General features: G+C 38.5%; 1 protein-coding gene across 11 annotated transcripts in view; it reads left to right on the forward strand.

The window, feature by feature from the left end:
- Positions 1–17,346, forward strand: part of LOC136563103 (poly(rC)-binding protein 3-like) — a 500,444-nt gene that overhangs the window by 322,081 nt on the left and 161,017 nt on the right. For 10 of the 11 annotated variants that reach the window (XM_066560312.1, XM_066560287.1, XM_066560355.1 and 7 more), the window contains one exon: positions 6,943–7,028. The exons of the other annotated variant lie outside the window; for it this stretch is intronic. The gene's annotated coding sequence lies outside the window, so the exon portion shown is untranslated. The remainder of the gene's footprint in view (positions 1–6,942; positions 7,029–17,346) is intronic. 11 annotated transcript variants of the gene reach the window in all.

Raw genomic sequence — 17,346 nt, forward strand, 5'->3', positions numbered from 1 at the left:
ACAGCCTCTTTGTACTTGCACAATACTGCATCTTAAATAGTAAAGGATTTTGATACCTACTGTGGAGAAGAATGATAACTCTGGAAGTCTTTAATATTCCTGCTGAGCAGCAAGGCACAATAAGCATGCCAAATTGAGATGGTGCATGAACTAGACAGTGTCTCAGAGATTCCCTGTTCTTAACCATTTCTGATCAGTGTCTACAGCATAGAGAAGAGGCTATCTCCTAGAGAGTGTGTCAGGGAAACAGCCCTTGTTCTTTGCTATCTGCACAGTTTTCCCTAAGTGTCAGTCTAAGCTTGTAAAACAAGGATGCCATACTGACCACCACACTCTTTTTTGTCCATCCCTCCCAAGACAATGCTTATTCAGGTGGGGAATGCTCCTCACACACATCTTTGTGTTGCATGTGTCCTTATGAAACTAAGCTGAGGCAATTAGAAAAGTTTAACCATTTAAGTACTGCTTCTTGACACACCATGGAAATCTTCAATAAAAAAACAGCTTGCTGCTGGATAAGGCAGCACAGTGACTGCTGCCTCTAGAAGAAGAGCACATCACAAGCAGGTGGGAGATTTCTCTAGCACAGCAGCCCCAAGAAATCTCAGAGCATTATGGACAGTGGGGACCAACTGAACAATCAGTATCGAATTAGGGAGGGGACAGCTGGGAGGACTTGAAATCTTTTGCACTCTTGTCATAGATACTGTGATATTGCCTGTCTCTCTAAATGAAATAACAATAGGGAAGCCTCAGGGCAGATTGTCTGCTTCCCCTCTCTTGGGGAGTATGCCTTATTTTGCTCAGCATATTAGAGGTGGCAGATCCATTGTAATGCAATGTCAAAGGCCTTTGGGACCTAAAAAATGTTGTGTGTGTGGTATTGGAAGGGCAAAGAAAAAGCATTGACCCTACCAGCTGTGATCTTTTCAGGTGGTATGTATGCACTTTGGTTGACCAAGCTTAAAGAAAATGAAATTATTCCTGATGATTGTCCAAACTTAGAGCAAATATAATTATTTTAATTGATTGCATAGCTCCATAGCTTTTAATCAAAACTCCTTGAGGAATATGGCAACCTTTGCATTACAGATTGCATGATGATCCCAATAAACGTTTTCTTAAATTCTGATTCGCTTCTGGTTTAACATTTGACAAAAATGTTTGTTAGATCCAAACAAAAACATTTGTTAGATCCAAGAGAGAAATACTCAGCTGTGTGAGGAAGTACTTTGCCATGCTGATTGTTTTGTACTCATAACAAATCAAACAAACAACAAATCCAGGTGCAAACTAGCATGGTAAATTTTTTCTGTTCGTTATTCAGTTATTTTTTACTCACCTGTATCTTGGAGAAAGTTATTTTCATCTGTTCAACAGGAAGAAACATTCTGCTTACTCTGAGGTGGCCATTCATGAGCAGTATCATTCTTCCTCCGCCATAAGGCACATAAGGCAGAAGTAGAAACAATTGTTAACAATCCATGGCCAATAGAAAGCAGCTGACAAACCACCCACATGCTAAAATTGCCTTGTCCGAAGCAATTCAATGCATAATTAAAAAATGTGTCTGCACAATTCTGCCCATTAACAATTTCCAAGTGGAAAATAGGGCTGGATCATGCATTTTCAGACTATCTGTACTGGATGTAGTAGGACAGTAGGGTTGCATCCTCGTGCTCCCAGAGAACAGAATCATTCTTTGTCTATATAAGGGTTGCTCAGAGCAGCTCAGTTTAAGTTAACTGAAGGCATGGAATTGGTGAGTATAACAGAGGTGCAACAAATCCAGTCTGGATATTTTCACTGAAAACAAAGTTGCTTAAATATGTTACCTGCTCCAAGGATCCAGTGGGTTGATCTTGGCCAGTGGCTAGGCACCCATCTGGCTGCTCTCTCAATCCCTCTCCTCAGGAGAGGAACTCAAAAATCTCATGACTCAGAATGAATTAGATCATTTACCAATTACTGTCACAGAGAAAACAAACTCAGCTCGGGGACTTGAGTCCCTTGCACTAGACCAACACAACCCTGCTAGCTGAAATACCAATCCACCTGAGCTGTGACCTTTTAGAGTGGACGGGTGTTGGAGTAAGTACATGCCTGCATAGAAAAGTCTTTTTGCTTGGACAGAATAACAATTTCATGTTAATTGAGGTAAAGTTTGAAGGAACTTATGCAGTCACACTGATTTGTATGTAAACCTCATTTGTTTCCTATCAGTTTTGAACAGCTACTATTTCTCTGTATAGAGTATGAATTTTAAGAGCAGTCACTGTTCCAATGCAGGTAGTTAGAAGTAGCTTTTTCTGCAATATCTTTTGAGTCTGGTTTCCCTTTTTTGGGCAAGGCTCTTAGGAACTGTTCCAGCTAGTGTGCAAGAAAATCTTTGAGGGCAGAAAATTCTGAGTTTCACTGGTACCTTTGTATAACTTCACATTCTAGGATAATTATGGTAATTATAAATTTTTAAAAATAAAATATTATTATATTTTTATAAAAATAAAAATAATCAAAGGGTTTTATCTTCAGAGTTCTTTACAAGACCATTCATAGTTTAGGAAATAAAAAATTAATACAATGATAATTGTAATAATCCTCTGTACAGATCTGATAATCTTTTATTGTTTTAGAATTCTGCATAAATTAGTAACTAAAAATGTCTACATGAGGTCAGATGGGTCTGTCTACTTAAGCCAGTATCCCACCTAAAACAGTAGCCAAAATACCAAGTTAGCTTAGCCTAGCATGACATATTCAGCTTTCCAAGAAGCCATGCAAACATTTTCTGTCCTAAACAGACATTGAGTAACCACTATGAAAGTATTGGAAGAAAATGCTCCTCAGGTTTCTGGTTCACTTCCCAGTGACTGAGGTCACACCAGGCTATGCCCCATCCCTCCTCCCTCCTCCTGGTTTTCAATGAAATAAATGGGTCTGTAGCAGAAGGGAACAGTGATAACAACCAAGGTTAATGATCTGGGCAACCAAGAGTTGTGGGGCCAGACATAGCCCACAGCTTAGTTTCCACCTACACAACTAGAGATCTAGTCTGCCAAAATCAGTCAGAACATTTCCATCATAGTCCTCTAAAAGTGTTTCATAACTATGGCCTTTTATCTGATCAGAAGCATCAGCCATCCCATGGTGGAAGTCACAAGCCCTTCACTTGTAGCACAAGTGTCTCAGAGGGAAGTCTTTAATAGATCTGCATCAGATGAACAGAAGATGGACACAGAGTTCAAGCAACCTTGCTTAGTCACTAAAATAATAGTATTTTATCTCCACAATAAACAGAAAGTGACAATTCCATACATCCTATGTCTATCTGTTTGTCTAGGAAAATCTCTATGCCTCCCATCATGAGACACATTAAACAGTTAAGATGAAGACCACTAACTACACAGGAATGGAATTGCCATTTTCTTCTTTTTTGAGGGGTGAAAATTCAGTATCATCTCTTATTTCCATAAAATGAGAGTTTTGTTTACTAATCCCTTTAGTCTTCCGTAGCAGTTGGATGCTTGGATGCCAGACCTGAGGATCCTCAGAAAATCCTAGCCTAAAGCCTGCCTGCTTGAGTAGGCTGCACTATTTGAACTTAAAATGGTCCATAAGCCCCTGTGTAGATATGTTTACAGAAATCTGAAATCACATATTTGCACTAATGGTCTCTAACCTATGCATGTTGGATGAGATGACTAAGAATTCAGGAAAAAAGCAAAATTAATGAGAAGAATTGCAATAGCTGTACTTAAACCAGACCAAAGGACAACCTCCCTTGGTATCACCCTACAGCTCTCTGTAAAGTTTCTTAACCTCAAGGTTTATAGTGTGCAACTTTGGGTAAAACACAGGCTAGTACTGGTCAATGTTTCTTTTACCACTACAGTGCCTTGCTTTTTGAAGCCCACACATGTTTAGAGCTTCCCACCACATCCTGTGTGAATGAGTTCCACCCTTTAATTATGACCCTTGTGGAAAGCATCCTCTTTTGGATTTTATGTTTTAAACTTGTTAACTACTCATTTTATTGTGACTGCTTCCTTTGCTATGAAATAAAGTGAAAACCATTCTTTATTCACTTTCTCAGTACTGTTCATTATTGTCCTGAGGCTCTGTCACAGTCCTTTTTCTCATTTGTCCCTCTTCCATATGAAAATCCTAAAGCCTTTCTTTTTTCTTTCCTAGTACAGAAGCCATTAAATACCTTTGATCATCCTGTCATCATTTTCTTTATCCTCCTATTGCTATCCTGTCATTTTTGAGATGAGATGACTGGAACTGTATTCAATATTCAAAATGCTAGGTGGGCAATGGATTTCTTTGGCAGCATTATTGTATTTCTTCTTCTTCTTCTGTTTTCTGTTCTATTCCTAGTATTTCCTAATATACTGCTTTTTTTTTTTTTTTTTTGACAGTTGATGAGGATTTAGGTGACATTTTCATAAGGCTGTCTCCAAGCTCTCTTTCCCAACTTCTAGTTAATTTCACTGTGTGTTTATAGATTTCCCAGAGTGCACATAGAACAGCTTAGTCATTTAGCCTTGAAAACATAACTAAATTACAAGAGGGGCTGGGCTGTAAATGGGAGATTGCTGATAGAATTTTGTACTTGCTCGGTTCTGCTGGCAACTTTTATTCTTCTAGGTTTTGTTATACCAGAGGTTTCTCTTACGTATGTGAAGCAGTGCGAATGTTTGCCATAGATCTCACAGTTTCAGTAGGCTGTTAATTATTTTAACAGAACATTGATTCTAGCAGAAAACTCATTCAGGAAAGAGTTCATTCCATGACTTTTAGAGAGGGTTTTGCTGATTTTGCCACTGTAAGGCATATCCTGACCAAAAGCAAGGGAATCCAAACAAATGCATAATCCTCTGCAGTACTGACTCAATGGAGATTTTATCCCATAGCCTTCAATATCAGGTAGAGATGCACAGGACTTCAATCTTTTTCACAGCTGAAATGTGCTATCAGTATCATAATGATTGCTAAAATGGAGTTCTGGAGCCTAATGAAATCTGAAATTAAATAAATTACTTCAGGACTGTAAAAACCTAGCTGTGAAAGAACTTTAAATAGTTGTTTCTAAAAGAGTGCTGACAGAATAAATATATTGCTGCAAGGTGATCAGTCTCATCTCTGACTTTAAAAAAATTGCTATGTTATATTTCAATGATTGCTGTCAAAAATTCCTTAATGGGCCAAAGACACCTCAGTATCATATCACAAATAGACATTTTTTTAAAATGAGGTTTTCATCTGTCTCCTTTCATGGAGTGGTAGTCATTTGACTTTGTCCTTGTAACTATAAGCTTTTATTTTCAAATTTGTGGCTGCACTACAGTACAGAAGGTAGAGATCTCTGAAGTTTTCCTGTTAATGCAATTTTCTCTGAGCAACATTTCTGCTCCTTACTAATTCTGTTTATTCCTATGTGTTATAGGCAGAGTTTTATTAGTATGGATTTTATATCTCCATTCCAGTCTAAATCCTGGGTATCTTAGAAAGATTGACAGTGGAAACATATTTCATAGCTGTGGTGGGCTGACTTTGGCCAGCAGCCAGGCACCCATCCATCTAGTCTCTCACTTCCTCTTAGCAGCAGAACACGGGGAGAAAATACAATAGAAAATCCTACAGACTGGAATAAAGACGAGAAGATAATTCTTGATTACCATAATAGGGAAAAAAAAAAATTGATTGCCATAAAATGTGGCATTCACATTCTCTGAAAAAATTCTTTTGCCCAAGATTTTTCTCTTGGGAAGATTTTTCTCCTGGGAAGAGGAAAACTATCCTTATCTCATTTACTTCGCCTGTGATTTGCTCATGTGGAATGTATTTGGAGATTATTTACCCACAGGTGATTGTTTCGTTGGATTCTGGTGTGAGTTGTTTGACTCACTGGCCAACCAGTGGCAAGCTGTGTTGTCAGGACTCTGGAAAGAGTCACGAGTTTTTTCATTATTATCTTTTTAGCATTCAGTAAGCATCCTTTCTGATTTCTTTAGTATAGTATAGTATTCTTTAATATAATATAGTATAATAAAGTAATAAATCAGCCTCCTGGGAACATGGAGTCAGATGCATCATTCCTGCCTTCGTTGGGGCATTCCCTGCAAATACAATAATAATAGGTAAAAAAATCCCCAGAGATGACTTTGGGAAAACTAATTTAATTTTTTTGCCAATTAAAAAGAGCATTGGAAAGAGAGAAACAAAGACAACACCAAATCCACTATCCCTCTAACATTCTTTTTCATAGGGTCAACTCCACTCCTTAATTCCCAACTCCTATAACTCCTTCCACCACAGCCTGCATAGATGGAAGCACTCATCCCAGTCTTTCAGTTTCATTTTTATTTGGAGAGCTAAGTAGGCTTCTTGGTACAGTCAACTCCCCTGTCTGTTAAAGCTAGAAATTACAAAGCTAGACTTTAATGTGGAATAGTGTTTCAGTACAAAGGGATAGTCGCAGACTTTTAGGAGGCCAAATACATTAACTAGTCCAAAAGATAGCAAATGAACTTGTAGTAATTTTTTTGAAAGACATTTAGGGACATGATTTTCTGGGCTTGTTTTGGAAAGTCATTTACTCCAGCATATTGTTTTTATAAACAAGAAAGGAGTCAGACTTCTTTCATTTTCACTGCTCTCTGTCAACTGTAAGAGCTTGGAAATGTAGGTATGCAAGATAATAAGATATGTAATTGCTCTTCTCATTGTTCTGACTCCCTATGCACTCCAGGAAGTTTGATCTGAGCAGTTCAACTTCTGGAAGCCCATAAAATCCCTACAAATCCAGTGGGGAAATAAAAATATATTTTGTGAATTAATAACCTCCTAAAATTGGAAAGCAATATATGTTGGACAAGTTTTGGTTTAGTATTTGATTGGTGACAAAATTACTAAATCCTTGATTATTTTCCTTTTCAGAGCATACTCAATACTTTTAGATATCTTGAGACTGCAAAAGCTGACCATCAACAGCAGGTTTTTAAATATCACTGCTCTTCTGACAAGTAAGTTCTCCATTCCAGATTTTTTTTTCCTCTCAATATTCCTGACTTGTATTTTATTCTTGTATTTACTATATGGACTATCACATTCATTTTCTGAGCCAAGTAAACATGAGTGCAAATTGAATAGTATGGAATTGCTCTTAAATTTCCCAGCTAGAATGAAACTTTTCAATATTACAGATAGAGCTGAGATAAAGCACTGACTCATCTATTTATCCCAACATGTAAAGCCAATGGAACTGTGGTCATATCTCTGGATGTTTTGGGAAACCTTTTTCCCATTAAAATATTTTTAGGATGGAAAAATTAAATCATTTAAATATTTGTATGTTCTTGCTGGACTTAGAGAAAGGAAGCTAGAAGAATTTGGAAACTTCTGGAAATAATAGTGTCTGAGGAGATACACTCTACATTTAGAAGAAAGAGTGTTAGAAGAACTGGAAAGGATTGAGAAAAGTGGAGAGGCAAAAGGTTTACATGGGAATGAGGAGGAAGAAGGTCCTTACTAAAAGGAATAGAAAAGAAAGTTCCTTTCTGTTCAGCTCTTGTTGAGGGAGAGCTTCAGAACTTATTAAAATTTTAGTTTTCATGTGCATAAAGTTTAACTTTCATAAGAGACTGAATTTTAAAACACAAAGTTATTCTAAACAATGAAGTTCATTTATCCTAACTTCTTAAGTGAAAGATCTTATATATCCAGAGACTGCTGCTCCAAAAATATCAAAGGAGATTCTCACAGCACTACTAAGTTTCATCTTTCTTTCCATTTTCATAAAATTTATGTAAATACTATGTTATTTGCTACATCTTGGAATATATTTCACTTACTTCAGTGTATCCAGTAGATTTTATGAAATGCAGTTCATGGTTACAGGTTGGTTGAGTTTTGACAATCATGTTTTATTATTCTGTGGACGATTGGTATTGAAATTTTAGGACTTTCTTTCTTTTTTGCCACTGCATATTTCTGAGATAAAGAAGAGAATACATTGAATTTAGTTCATACAGCATCAAATATTTCAAGACCTTGTATATCATAATTAAGCATGTTTAGCTACCAGCAGTCTCAAAACAAAAGTCTTCTGATGTAGTACTTCTTATAAATGAAGAAAAAAGTGATACAAAGAATATGCACAATTTAATAACTGCCCATGGGAATAAAAATCTTTGGATTTATATTTATAAAACAGCTTCCTTCTTTCTTATTGCTTGTTTGGTTGCTTGTCAGGCATTTTAGCTATAAGCACACAGCCCAGCTTTTGAGTCTTATTTGGGGTCTTAAAGGATCCCAGGGTCATGGCTTTTATTTCTTGCTTCCCAGGAAGCAGAAGTACTGAATATATCACATGTTACTAAGTGATCCACCTGTCTGCACTTCTGTGTGGTTCACTTTCCTGTTTGGGCCAGAACATGTCAGAGATGTGGATAACAATACAAGCTTCCATATCTACTTTACTGACCACTCAGTTGTATTTTGCTGGGAGGACAGACAGGCTAGAGCCAGCAGCTTCCATTCTTCTTGTATTTGTCAGTGTGATGCAGTTTTGAAGCTCTGTCCTGTTTACCATGAAAAGCAGACCGTAAGGAAAATGAGGCTGTTTGGCACAATGAATCCAAGCTTAATAATTGAATTACTGAATCTCTGTGGCATTAAGCATGTCAGGACTGTGCACGAAACTGATTTATCGGTTCATCAACCCAGGAAATAAATAATAAACTCCAGTTAGTCTGAATAGAGAAAATTATAAATGGAGGGTTTAATTTTGAGATGAAACAGGGAGGGCAACTTCCAAGGAAGAGGCTCAATTTCTGCTTAGACAAATTAATTTATTTTCATTAACAACTTTGTGTTTTGAGGCAAATGCTACAAAAGCAAAGGAGAAGGATAGGCATATAACCACAGGTGAAGCAGTGGTGGTGGTATCTCCTTTTATTTTGTAGTATGACATTGTAATAGTCACAGGGTAAATCCCCTCTTCTACTAAATAATATTGGAACACAAACCTCTCACCTCTGATCGCAGTAGCTATCAGCTTCCTCCGTTCTACAGTATGACCAACAAAGTATTTATTAGAGTTTACTTCAAACTATTCAGTGTTCTCATAAAACATTATCCCTGCACAATATCAATGGAGCACTTGCTAAATGACAATAACTTAGAAAATACTTGGCAAGAGGAGTCGTAACTGAGGGAGAGTTTTTGCCGATGATTTCAGCAAGGTTCACAATGAGATGTCCTCAGTATTTTGCAGATCACCTGGAAGCTGACAGAAATTCCTTGTCAATGAAATTTGCAAATGATACCAACAGTCCGGACCACTTGCTCCATCAAGCACCTGGGTTGCTTGGTAACCTCAGCCCATCTTTCTATAGCAACATACTGAATTTCGGGCTGAAGAGTTTCTCTCTTCATCGAGAGAAAGAGAAATTGTGTTTCAAGGGGTCCTAGTCTTTGAGGGAAATATATCAGGAATCACAGCAGATAAGCAAGTTCACTGTAAAAATTGATAACATAGAGCAGGGGTTGTTGTTTTAGTTGTAAGTCTGACCTTGGTGAGACTGATACCAGAAGGCTGTGTTTTGGTGCTTCTGCTTTAAGAAAGAGTGCTGTAAAAAACATAGAGGGTCAGAAGAAATTATCACTCCATCTTTCTTCTGTGCATTTACTTTGTAATTCGTTTTCTGGAAAAGGGTTTGTTCCCCTCAGTTGATATTATTAAAGTATTCTGGCTTTCTGCCAAAGTGTAGCAGTAAATAAAATGGTGGTTGACCTCACTAGTTTGATAATCTAGACTGGGAAGAACAGTATTACCACAAAAAAAAGTGTGTAACCTCCTTTTACATCATCTTCTCCCTGGTTACTGTATTGTTGACTGGCAGCATAATTCCTGTAGTCAAAATACTGATGGGAGAAAAACCTTTGAGCACTATAATCAGTCCTGTTCCCCTGCTGTGAGAATATCATAGGACAGATCATTTTGACTGCTACTTTGTTTACATTAGGTACTTATATTAGTAAAAGTGGAACCTATATTGTTGCATTTAGGGAATTACATAAAAGTTCCTGATATATTTATTCAGATTCTTGACATTTGCTTTTTGTTTTCTTAGAAACCAATGAATGACATTTCATATTTTTATGTTTCTTTATTTATTACATATATTAAGGTGATTTATTAGTCAAATTAGCCATTCTTTGTACTGAGTAAACAGATCAGTGTGGTTTTTTTCTGTGCCCTGAAAGATTTTAGAATTAGCAGATTTCAGTCTCTGCCATGGAGCTTTTCCCTACAGGAGAAAGTAAGATTTTCTGCCTTTATCAGCTCTCAAGAGATAACTGTGCATGAACTAGATATTGCATAAAGCTAACCTGAATAAAGTGAAGAAAATGCCTTCTTTGAACATGCAGACAAAGCTACAGATATCAAACTTGGACTAAGCACTTCTGTCAGAGGCTGTTTTCTCCAGTCTCTTAAACTCTCCCAGCTCAGTGGTTTGATGGTCAGCAAATATTTACCAACAGACACATAATACTTAAATATTGCATGTTATTTAATGTAAATCCAAGTTTGGAACCACATTGGTAAAAATTCATTTTTAATTTTAAATCATCTTGTTTGAAATGAAAGGATAATTTAAAATAAAAATATATATTTAAATTGAAAAATTGCACCTATTAAAAAAATACAAACAGCAGTTTCAGCAAAATCCATTCTTGTATTAAAAAATTATGCATGACTTACTTTTCAGGCTGCCTGCAGTACAATGGAAAATGAAGCAAGCAGCTCTACTTTGTATGGCTATTTGGAAACCCTGGAGGTGTTAAAGAAGTGAAATAGTGGCTTGCCTAAGGCAGCAACTGTGTTAAACTTAGATGTTGATTCGTTTATTTAATAAGCATAACAAAAAGGCAAAATACTAAATGAATTATCTTAGTGAAAATAAACAGAATTATTACCATAAAGAAAACCAATATTATTTCTTATTTACAGAATTTCAGAACTAGATGAAATGGACACTGAGATGTAAAGGGAACATATATTTTTTGTTTCAGCTTTTGAAGATAGCATCTGGGCAAATATATTTGAGTTCTGTTTGGTAGTTATACAATATGAAGAAAAAAGAAGCTAAATGTGCTTTTGATCTTTTGATTTCTTCCTAGAAATGCACCTTGAGTCTTAGGCACTACTCCAGCTTCCTAATGTAAAATTCTGTTCAAATGAGTGTAATGGATTTACTTCCAGATACTTTTTCTCAGATTTCTAGCAGAATTTCTGCAGTAGAAGCCAAATGGTACCAAATTCTTTGCCGCAGAAAAAGGCACAGGAATATTCAGATGAGTGTAGAAAGACTATAAATAAAAAACATTAGCCTCTGACCCCACAATTGTCCAGAAACAAGCACAATTATGTAGACAAATGGTGCTGATCACAATCTTCTTTCCCCACAGTGTGGCAATTGCCCAGCATAGAGCAACGCTGAATAAATAGATGTGACACCAGCAGGATGGAATATGCCTGCCCACAGTGAGATAGAGCAGGCATTGACTGGGCTGACAGCTATAACAAATAAAGATCTTGGCTCAACAGGAGATGTTGAGCACCTGTGACACTTGTCTTTGCTAATTCAGATTTTTGCAGTTGAATGCAGGAGTGAATATGAAGGGTCACAGTCACCTGGTTGGGGGCGGGGTGGGCAGCAGAGGGGCTGTCTGAATGAGAAAATCAGTTTTAGGGAACCTCTAATCAGTCAAGAAATGCCTGTGGCACCAGACACAAAAAAAGCAAAAGTTCAGATTTCAAATTGCATTCAGGGATTACCTGTACCCTCAAGATTTTGTTCTGGAGCATTCATTGCCTGCCTTTGCCACCTGATGCTGAACCCACAGGTAGCACCTTCTCTCCCTGCAGCAGTGGAAGCTCTTCACAGCCCTCCCTTCCTCCCTAGAAACATGTCTGTGGCCCCAGGCCTGATCCTGATCCCTCAAGGGGAACCTTTGAGGGGACCCTTGTGTAATCCCCACTTTGAGGGGGCACTCTGCCGGATGCTCGTGGCAACAGGAGCAGTTAAGTGGGCAGGTCCTGATGGGATATTGAGTGCCATAGTCTCTGCTCTCATCCTCATGGTTTCTCATTCCTTGAAAATCCCTTGGAGACAGGTCTGTCTAACTTCTGGCATCTGATGGATGGTCCTAAGTCATGCCATCATCTCACACTCTTCCAGCCAACATAGACGAGGAGGGCAAGACCTTGAGAGATTCTGGTCCTTCCAACATGTCTAGTTTCTTCATGTAGTTGGCCAAAAACAACTGTTCTCCAGAATTGGGAGCTTTGGATAAGTCCCTAAACATAGGCAGGATCACTGTGAACTTCAGTTCTCCTTGCTATAAGTGAAGAGTGCCCTCAGCTCCTTACAGTGCACTGGAGGAGGATGCTGCTCTGCTCCTGCTGCTCTGCTCCTGCTGCTGCTGCTCTGCTCCTGCTCTCCAGTGGGCAGAGGCAGCCGAGCCTCCCAGGTCTGGGCTCTCCCAGCCTTGCTCCTGTGGGCACAAATCATGGATGCCCCAGCAGCAGCCCTTCCAGTGAGCTCAGGATTCTGGGCTGAAAGCGTCTGCAGGGTCAGCGTGCCTGTGCCAGCCCTTTGGCTGAAGAACAGTGCTGCAGCACTCGCAACATTAAAAATAGAAGAAATCGATGTCGCTGCATCTGGGATCCCTGGGGCTATGGAGTGTGTCTGTGACACCCTGCCCACAGCAGCTCCTCCTGGGGCTCTGGCAAAGGGCTGCAAGTTCCTGACAGACCAAAGAATCTGGGGCAGAGAGGGAGTGTTTGGTGTCTTTTTGAGCAGGAGGGCCATTTTTGAAGTATGATTCCCCCATTCTGATAGGACAGGGCAGGTTCAGTCCAGCTCAAGAGCAATTTGGCTAAATGCAGTCCTGTGTAGCTCAACATGCACAGTATTTTTATATTGTAGTAGCAATAACCAGTTAAAAGACAACATTTATTAGGCTGATACAGACACATTATTTGCCTGTCTTGTCAGGGTAGAAATGAGCAAAAAGCCAGAAGTACAGTTCATTAGGAAGGAACTAAGCCACATAATTATCCTAAGAAAATTGGCTTTGTAATTTTTTTCTTTCTCTCTCTCTTTTTTTTCCTAATGTTCTTACTATTCACAAAGATTTATATATTGAATAGAAAGGGAAAAGAAAATATGTGAGTGTAATAGTATGAATTATTTTATGCTGCCGTATGGAGTTCAACTGGTTTTAAAAAAAAAAGAGAAGATTTCCATTTCAATGCTATTTGTTTCATAATAGAAACTTTCCTTTTCTTCATCCTCCTACTTCCAGAAGGGTCTTACTCAGTGCATTCAATCCTAGCTGAAAGGTTACTGTTGTCCTACAAGAGAGACTCCCTTCCTTTCCTGTCACTCCTGGATGCTGTGAATAGGGTTCTGTTTCTCTGAGGCTGAGATCCATCAATGGGAAGGTTCACTGGGAGCAGCTGAGTATTGCCCTCCCCTCCTGGAGGTCAAGTGTGCCACCCCTGGGTGCTGCAGAAATTGTGGGAGGAGACGTATATGCAACCCCACCAGCCCTGCTGGCTCTGACCCTGCAGCACTCAGCATCCTGATAACCCTTCCACTGCACTGTGCCATTGATGTAAATTAATTCAGTCTCTTTGATAAATAGTTCCCTAGATACATAATCTTTACTTTATATTAAATTTCTTAGCCTAGGCATTTAACATTTGTATTTGTATACACATTTTTCTTTGTGTAATCCTGACTTTGACAAGGCATTGATGAAGTAACACATCTTGCAACTAAACAGTGAAGTAGTAGGCCTTTGAAGCAGTCAAAGGGCTGCTCATTACAACTGAATTCTGACATTTCTAATCACAGTAATTACATTTCATTTTAGTTTAGTCTTATGGTATTCAGTAGGAGTTCTTATTGAGCGAAACTCAAGTCTATGCAAATAATGTTCTGGGCTGTTTTCTGTGATATTGGGAGAGGACATGCAGGAAGGCTGTTGCCATTCCAGCTTGTGCTGTGAAGAAATAAGAGACTAATTAACCAGTATGAAATGGAGACAGGACTCTACTTGGTGATTTCATTGGTTTGTGATCAGAGACCTTTGGCTGCACTGGATGGTTTGAGCCAGAGTAGAGCAAAGAGCAGCAAGTCCAACACTAGAGGAGGATTTGAGCTCTAAGAGGAGTGCACAGTCTCAGACCCCTTGGCAGTCACATTTATGAAGAGATGGCCTGTACTGCAAGAAATGGCTGTGAGGGCATAAAGGGACTTTTTTCTGCTTGTATTTTCATACTTCCTAAATTAAACTGTGCCTGTGTGCCTTTACAAGCATCTCTCTCTCTCTTCACTTGCTTATAAAAACTCAGACTAGCTCCAAGATCTTGCTATTAATAGGAAACAGTAAGCATATTTGAAGAAAAGAAACAAGAAAGACTTATTACCTGCAAGTAAAAGCTCAGAGGGAATAGGATATAAACAGCACAGAAGAAATCTTTAGAGAGTCTACCTTCTAGTGCTCAGCATGCTTTTACTCAGTGTCTGCAAAAGGAGATTTGGGGCAAAGCTGAAAACACTCAAGAGGCAGAGCAGAGATTGCACATGTAACATCAGGGAGCTTCTGTCAAAATTAGAAGAGTTTCTGAGGAAAAAGGAATAAGAATACATAAATACTGTTTTGCAAAACAGCTACATCAGTTTAATTGTAGCCTTTCAAAACATCTAACCTCAAACAGACAAGGAGCCTCAGAAGTTTCATGCTGATGATTTGAAAGTATTATAAGGTTGCCAACAATCTGTTAATTTTGGCTTAACTGTAGTGTTTTTTATCCTTAATTCCTGGTAATATTTTCCATGTATTGCCACAGAAAAGGACAGACTAGAGACTCCTAAAATGGGACTCTTGTAAGGCAGTGAGAGTGTACATATCAAAATGACCAGAAAGGGACGAGTCCCCAGCAAATTAAGAATGTGTATTCACTATGCTTGTAATAATGATAGTATGTTTTATAACATTACATTTAAGCAATTGTTATTTCAGTCTTATGGAGCAAAGAGTGCAATCACTGAGATTTGGATAGTGGACTTAATTGACACTGCTTGAAGAATATTCACAGCCCTTCAATAGCTGGTATTATCCCTCCCCTTATTCTATGTGATTGTTTTAATTCAAACTAGCTCCCTGCTTTTTGCATAGAATTATTGATGAAAATATTTCTTTCTTCTGCAAATGATTAGCTAAATCATCCTTTTATTTACAAGCAACACTGTATCCCTGTGCCCTAAATCTTGCTAGTTGGAAGAGTGGGAGGGGAAGCAATTTAATTAATTTAACTTTATTGACACACTGGAGCTGCTGTTTAATAGCATGGCTCCTTGGAGTGTAGTGCAGGTAAATTGAATGAATGCCACAGAATATCACTTCCCTGCATTGCATATTTCAAAGCTCTGCCAGGCAGTTTGGGATGAGCAGCCAATCAGGAAAAAGGTTTTCCCAGCCTTGCTGGTGCGGCTGGCATTTCCCGTTATGCTCCGAACAAGGTGCCAAGTGTTCCCCATGCGTTCCCCTGAGTGTATTGAGAGGGATAACTCTGGGACTGTGTGTTGTGCTCAGCTGCTGCATTTGGAAGGCAACTTGGTGGATTGGCTCTTCAGCCATGTATCCAAAAATGCCTTTTTATGAAGGAGGAAAGCTAGCGTGTGAGTCTGAATGAAAGTGCTGTGAGTAAACTATTTAATATTAAAACCTTGATACACTCATTCTGCATGAGAAATCAGATTCTAGAAGGAGAAGAGATATTTTCTGGAGCTGTGGTTTTCATTAAATACTTGGGAATAAAAAGAAAAATTGCAAAACTTCTTTGTTTAGCAGTTTTTTGATAAAACAAAAGCTGCAAAGGCTTCCACTGTGTATACAACTATGCCTGGTACTATTTCAGTTACTGTTTCTGTTGTTAACATCTTTGTCCTAATGTCTTATTGGTATATAAAATGAGTACAACTGCTCTTCCGCAGCTGACTGGAACACACACCCTTTTCTGCTCTATTCTTCAACACTGCCCACTGAATGATAAAAGACAGTATCTCAGTCTGTTGCACCTGTACTTTCAATCACTTCTTTTAAAAGTCAAGCCAGATACGTAGTTCTGCAATGTAACAGCAACTTCCTACAACTTTTAACCCTCAAAGAGTTTAATTTTCCTTGATTAAGCCTGAGACCCAAAGACCCAGTTTTACAGTTTTGCATGAATAATTAAATACAGCCACTCAGCTACTTTATGTTTCACTACGGAAAATAAGAGGTAGAACTTTAATTACAATTCATGCTTTTCTCATACTCATTCAATTCAATGTTTGAAAAGGTTTTTGTGTAATTTTTTATCTAGAAACGGTTTTTTCTTTACATCAAATGCCGTTTTTTATTTTATATGATGGTGAGATGACAGAGCTGGGTTGTAGGGGAGGGGTGTTCTTTCTGGTGTGGACCAGAGCGGTTTAGAGACACAGGCAAGTTTCAAGCATGTAAGTCCTTCTTTAAATCAGACTTGTGCACCTTCTAACAATCCCATTTAAAGAGTTGCACTGATTTTTGCCCCTATGGCAGGCTGATGATGAGACTGACTGTCCTTTAGAATGTCATTTTTCATGGCACACAGACACTTTTGGGGGTGGATGGCCCTTGGGGCAATCATTGTCAGTTCCTCTCCTGACCTTTATGCCCTAATATGCCACAGACATCCTCAGAAGTGTTGCCAGGTGCTTTTAATATAGAAACCCAAGCTGTGGTGCAGCCTAGTGAAACTCTAGGCAGTCAGAATCTGGCCCTCTGCTCTGAGCTCTGGCCCATGATGTGAAGTCCAGAAGGTTAAACTGCTTTTAATTCAATGTTAGATTAACATGGCTTTTGACTGGCACTGTGTGTTTGTGCGTTTGCAGAAAATTATGTTGTCTTGCATGAGTAACCCTGAGCAATTTACTAGCTGATATTCTTTAGTGCTCTCTTACTTTACTTTCATTAATCGTGTGCTTTGGCAGCCATTGCTTGAAGTCCATATTCCATATTTGTGCAGAAAACTGCAGTTTCTATGCTAATGATTGTGTCTGAAATGAAAATATTCTGAAAGCCTTATTGTGTGTCTAATAGAATGAGAAGAAAACATATTTCCATTATGCCACCCTACAGTTCCTTCCAAGCGCAACAGAAAAATCACAGTGACTGTCATAAGTCACTGTTTTCCTGCATAAGAATGCATATTATATTTTTAGGTGAAGTTCTTTAAAG

The sequence above is a fragment of the Molothrus aeneus genome, chromosome 1, assembly GCF_037042795.1.
Source record: "Molothrus aeneus isolate 106 chromosome 1, BPBGC_Maene_1.0, whole genome shotgun sequence".
In the NCBI taxonomy this organism is placed as follows: domain Eukaryota; kingdom Metazoa; phylum Chordata; class Aves; order Passeriformes; family Icteridae; genus Molothrus; species Molothrus aeneus.